We start from the raw sequence: 6,719 nt of genomic DNA on the forward strand, positions 1-6,719 counted from the left end.
GATTATATTGTGTATAACTTTAATAAACCTACAATTTTTGTCTTATTTAAGAAATATCTTACCTCGCACAACTGCTAGCTATATAATCAAACTCTCATTACTATGAATGACGCACTTACTTAATTTTTATTAATATTACCCATCTAAATTTTTTATATTTCGATATAGCTTGATATTTGTGAAATATAAAAATATAAAATAATATCTTATTATATATATATATATATATATATATATATAATATACAGAATACAAATCAATTTAGATTTACAGAAGACTCTTTTATACGTCGTACATGGATCTACAAGATTTAGAAGACACTTGATGTAAGTAATTTATAAAGTTCATATTTAACTCATAAACTCATTGTTCAAGAAAAACTTCGCAAATTCTTATTCGTTCTTTGCGAATTCGCGCTATTCTTGTCGCGATCTATAATTTATGAAAGATTAAATTCCCCAACGTTATCTCTTTCTTGACGAGATATTTCACTGTATTGGATGACATAAAAAATGTAATACACGAATATAGCAGAATTCTGTTATATAATAGCTGCTACATTTTAGTTCTCTCTAATTAAATGGCTGCGAGACTGCCATTAGTTTAACGTAGAATTATAGCTACGCAGTTGAAGAGGATATGATAACATCCTATTCCACTGTCTGACGCTGTCACGCACCGTATGTATTGTTTCGCGAATAAACGAAATTAATACCGTGTTAGTTTCTTGATGAAGGCGCATCGGAACAGTAATTCTAATGGCCTACTTTTTGATTCTGATATAAATAATTTGAGACTGTATAATATTTAAAATTATAAAAATTTCTGAAACCTGACAAAAAAATATATTGTTTCTAAAATAAATACGATAAAAAAACACGCGCATATTAATATTAAAATAAATAAATATTTAATCAGATATCAACAAAATATTGTTTTAATTATAATTAATAATCTCTGTCTAACGTGCAATAATATGAGAATAATTTAAGTTACAAATAAATTATTTTTAATAAAAATCAAACTTATTAGGAGAATTAATCGAATTTCTTAACTAGTTATTATATATATAAGTACCTGACGTCTGTATGTCTGTATGTCTGTCTGACCGCAAACTACTCATTCGTTATATAGTGGACCGAATTTTAAAGTAAATATATGTTGTATATGAAGCAGGGGTATTTCCCGGGGAGTGCCATAAAGTGTATAATTTTTCTTTACCGATCTTTTTGGAAACCGGTTCCGAAATTTTTCCAATTTTTCCGGAAATAATTGACCAAATCTCAAAGAATTGTTTATGAAGTAGGGGTAGAATTTGCCGGGGATTGCCATAAAGTGTATTATTTTTTGTTACCGATTTTTTGGAAACCAGTTTCAAAATTTTTCTAATTTTTCGAGAAATAATAAGTATTAATAGATCGATTTTCTTGAAACCAGTGCCAAAATTTCTTTTATTTTTTTAGGATAAATTTAATCTTTCATTAATGAATAATTTTTCATTGATGGATCGATTTTCTTGAAACCGGTGCCAAAATTTTTCTAATTTTTTGGGGATGGCAATGATGTGTAGAATTTTTTATAACCGATTTTTTGGAAACCGGTTTCAAAGTTTTTTTAATTTTTTAAGGATGACGACAATGAGTTTAATTTTTCAGTAATGGACGTTAATGCCGGTGCAAACACGACATAACCCTAGGGACCGGCCCTAAGGTATATTCATTAGGCATTTTTCTCCCCCAACGAGACACAAAAAAAAATGGCCCAATATCTCCAAATTTGCGGAAATTAGTAAACACACAGGCATTTATGATGTGGAAAAATTGAAACTTCTTTAAAATAAAAAACAATGTATAAATTTTTATCAAAATGAGAGTAAATAAAAGGGTTGTATTACCTGACTTGAGTGCTAAAATGCAACGCAATACAGAATTAGAAAAAATAATTGAAAAAGTGAAAGTGAGCCAAAAATGGCGAGTCAGTGAGGAGTTCCCGCGATGCGCGGGAAAAATAAATATATATCTATATATATACATAAATTTAAGAGAAGAAACTTAATATAAAAAATGGAGAAAAAATTGTCTGTGAAGAAAAAAGTAAGAACAAAGAGGGTTTAGAGAAGGGATTAAGACTAAAAAAAGGAAAAGGTTTTGAGCCCGCCGCACGAAGCGCGGGCCAAAAACCTACTATTTTATACAAAAAGATAAATTTCTAAAAGATGTGAAGTATCAATGTCAAGATATTACGTCAAATTACGTAATATTATTTTCAGATCTCATTTTAACAATCCTGAGTAAAACTTAATAACTTCTTCTCTAAAATTTTAAGGGTAAAAGCACTTGAAATAAGGTTGAGATATATAAAGTATCAATATAAACTTGTCTTTTTATATTCAATTCGTAAAGTTGCAGATTTTATAAATTAAAACTCAGAAATTAGCCATTCACAGTAGTTTATTTATATTTGCTTTCATTTACAATATCCACTTGTAATCATTTCTATTGTTTTCCAAATATAAACTGCAATCTCATTGTCGTGACTGCAAGTCCTCTGTAACTGCAAGTCAAAAGTTGATGTTAATATAATTGATGCACACTATCATATTATTATGTTAAAGTTTTTATTTTTTCGGATTTTAATAATCAATTTACCATAAAACTTTTATTATAAGTATTATAACCTAGAATAATAAATCAGTTTTTGTAATTCAACAAATTAAATTAATATTTAACAAATTACGTATATAAAATTATTATTACATATATAATATTATATTTTCTAAAATTGTCAAAATTAATAAATGTCTATTTGATGTATCATGAAACTAATAGAAAAAATAATATTTAATTTTATTGAAAGGTATAATAGCAAGATCAAAAAATATTATAGTTGGAAAAAGAACATATAAAAGCATTTATCAAAATATATGTTAAACAAATTGTACCTTCTGTTTTTTAACCCGCGGGTGTGCGGCATTGTCCATGGGAATCCTCTCTCTGACCTTCAGGACATTTGGATTTGGGTCGTGATGGAACATCTATTACACTAGACATAGGCAGTGACCACACCATCGTGATAAAAGTTGATATTAATAAGAAAGTCATCATCAAGTATGTAAAGAACGCGTTGGTACGGCTAATCTCCATGTTTTTGAAAAATATTAGGGAATAAAAAGAGAAATAAAAAATCTAGGATCTTATACAGCAGTAGAATATAGCTGCAGAGTAATCACAGTTGTGAAGTAATTTTTAGTTTGTAGTATTATATGTATAGGTATATGATATATATAATATATACACGGAAGAACTTTTTTTATACAGTTACAAATGACTCTAGTCAACGACAAATATATATGATAAACTCGTTTACATCCAATAAAACTTATATTGTAAGTAATAAACATCATAATTTTGTTTTGTGCAACGCATGTATGTTATAGTTTTTTCGTGACAAATATAAAATATGTTATTTTTATTTAAATTTATTTAATCTTATGCCATGTTTGATTTTTTATGTGTTACTTTTATTATTGTTATCATATAAAAAAAAAGAGAATTTTATAAAAGGCTTAAAATATATCATCCTTAATAATCCTGAGTAAGTTAATGGCTTTGTCTTTAAATTTTAAAGATGACCATATATAGATATCGGAAAAACGTGTCAATGATTTTGTCTCTTTATATGCATAATGAAATACGCGTCTAAAATCAAAACTCAATAATACATGCATGATAGAATTTCTTAACTAGTTTTTTATAATTTGATAGCACTAATAAATGTTCGATATATAATGTGAGAGAGGTTACGTAATATGAGAGATTCGTTGGAAACTTCTAACAAACATGAAAACATTCGTAGTTCACAGTTATAACTGCATTTAAAAATATGAATTTAATATATAAACTCCTCGTTAGCAGTTAAGAGATTATAAATTGCATTAATGCAGCAGAGAATTTATCTCATATAAGTCTCTATTATGACAAACGATAAAATATAAAAACTAATACTTCTCAATTTTTTTTATTAAAGTAGTTTCAAGAAGGTGGCGGAGCAAGAGAAATATTGAAATCGTCAAATTTGAAGATAATTGTGAGGTGATATCGATTTCTTTTGTTTATACATCTGGCACAGTTTGAACAAATTAATTTACTTTGAAAGGTTAAGACGATTATTCCAAGCACCACTTCGAGCAAACGATAAGAACTGAATAATGAAATTTTGATTCAAAACTGAACAGCAATTGGAGCTGAACGATATATCCTCCAATTGTTGAAAAAATATTGGATTAATTAACCGAGACTCTATCTAGTTTTTCTCTTATTTTATTATTGGTGAATAGATTATCTTTCTTTATTATAACTTTTTGCTTAACAAATAGTGATTTTTAGATCTATTCCAGGTAACAAAATGACGACCAAAACGACAAAGCGATGTCTATTGATTTTTAATACACGTTACTATGTAATTTTTTTCAAACATCACTCTGCTATTTATTGTTTAAGGATATTTTTATTAAGTTAGTTACGCACTACAGAAGTTATCTAAAGAGTTTTTTATGAATCCAGAATTAATTTTATTTTAGCGAAAATTTGATTGGCTATTATTGAGCGCAATTCTCTTTATTTCAATCTTTTTCATAACTTGATGATTGTGCTTGGAAGTAAATTTTTCTTAAAATTTACGAGCAAATATAATTTTTTTGCTTATTTATATGGAAGCTCAGTCTACTACGACTACGACTGTTCTGGCTACCTTCGTTTCTTATTTTAAGAAATCATATTTCGCAGAACTTAATTTCTCGTTACGGTGCTACATTGAATCATTCTTAAAATATGGACTAAAAAAATTAAATATAGAAACAGAATGAGAATGGAAGCTAGAACTTTCAATACTTTATGAGTTTCCGTAAAATATAATATGCCAAATTTACACGTACAATTTTTCTGTTCCTTAATACAATTTTCTATGCGTTGACCTTTTATATTACCATTTTTAAAATAAAAATATATATAAATGTTAAAACAACTTTAAATATTATCATGTATTTTGTGAACTATTTTTCTTGTCATTTTAGTATAATCTTATAATTTAATACTTCTTTAATACTTTTTTAAATATTTGTTACAGATAACAGCAGAGAAGAGAAGAACGTCTTTTTCTATTTAATAATTAAAATTATAGGTTTAAAATTACAATTCAACAACATATGTATTTATAATTGCCTCTCTACAAAAATGTCGATGTTATCTGGACATAAAAATAATACTAGTATTGTCGCCTGTAATTGCGAATCAAAAATTAATATATTATCACCGCTGTTATATTAATGTATTAAAATTTGTTTTACAACTTAATAATCTAATGTTTAATAAACGAGTTTGATGAATGAGCAGATCTATTTGCATTTAAAAATATATTACAAAGATTATATCCAGGTTATTAAAAAAAATTAAAGTACATTTTTCATTGAGATTTAATCCTTGATTAAAGGGACGTTTCCTAATAGGAATTTATACGATATTTCACTCAATAATTATCATCGTAACAATGTTCCATATTATGCTGCAATCAAGTATGCTGTGTAAATGTGTCGTAGCTTGTCTTCATGTTTTCAAAAAGACATTAAGCTAGTGACATCAGAAACAAAAATGAAATCCAAGCAAGGACACAATTCCATATCGGCACTTGGATTTTTTATTTTATATTGTTTTTGATCATAAGTGACACATGCCAACCAAATATACAATAAATATTAAACAGATACATACTAATTCTAAAGAAAATTATTTCTTAAAGGGTCATATACTTAACTCTTGTATTAAATATATTATATAATATTATATTTCATAAAATTATCAAAGTTAATGGATCTACATTTAATGCATGATTAAATCAATTATTGAAGAACATAACAGTCAATCAGTGTATCAGTGTATTATTGGAGCATATGATGTAAAAAATGGAAAAGATTTTAGTTAAAAAAGGAATAAATCTACAAAAAGTATTTTCAAGAATATAGGACAAATTACACCTGTGTGATTAACCTCTAATTAACCTTTTCCGTGGCGCATTTCTCGCACATCTCTTTTGTAACCAGGACGACATTTTGATGGATTTCTGGTACTATTATCTACCCTTATGAATGAATGATGAGTATTATTGAATTGACCAGGGATATATATATGCGCGTTGACATTAATGAAAAAAAATCATTAAATATGTAATAAACGTGTTGGTGCTGGTACGGTTATTCTCCATATTTTTAAAGAACGTTAGAAACTACATAAAGCAGAAATCAAGTCTGTGAAATTGCGAGAATGTAATACAGCTGCAGAATAATCAGTAGTAAATTATAATTTTTAACTTGTAGCATATTATACAAGAAGAACTTCTTTTATACAATTAAAGTTATAAATTTAATCAACAAATACATGCATATGACAAATGCATCATGTTTACATACAATAAAAATTATATTACAAGTACTAAATAATTTTATTTTAAAATATATACATGTAAATAGATTTTTTCATGAAAAATAAAAAGCATCTTACTTTTATTTAAATTCTTATTATTTGAATATCATGCTAAGTTTTAGGGAGGGCTCCAGTTGCCTACAAAACGATTGCCTACAGGTTCGATTGCACACACTTATTGCACACAATCCCGATAGCCCACATTTCAAATTGCCTACAGAGCGATTGCCTACAGGCATTATTGCG

The sequence above is a fragment of the Temnothorax curvispinosus genome, unplaced genomic scaffold, assembly GCF_003070985.1.
Source record: "Temnothorax curvispinosus isolate PA1 unplaced genomic scaffold, ASM307098v1 QBEX01001173.1, whole genome shotgun sequence".
NCBI classification, from domain to species: domain Eukaryota; kingdom Metazoa; phylum Arthropoda; class Insecta; order Hymenoptera; family Formicidae; genus Temnothorax; species Temnothorax curvispinosus.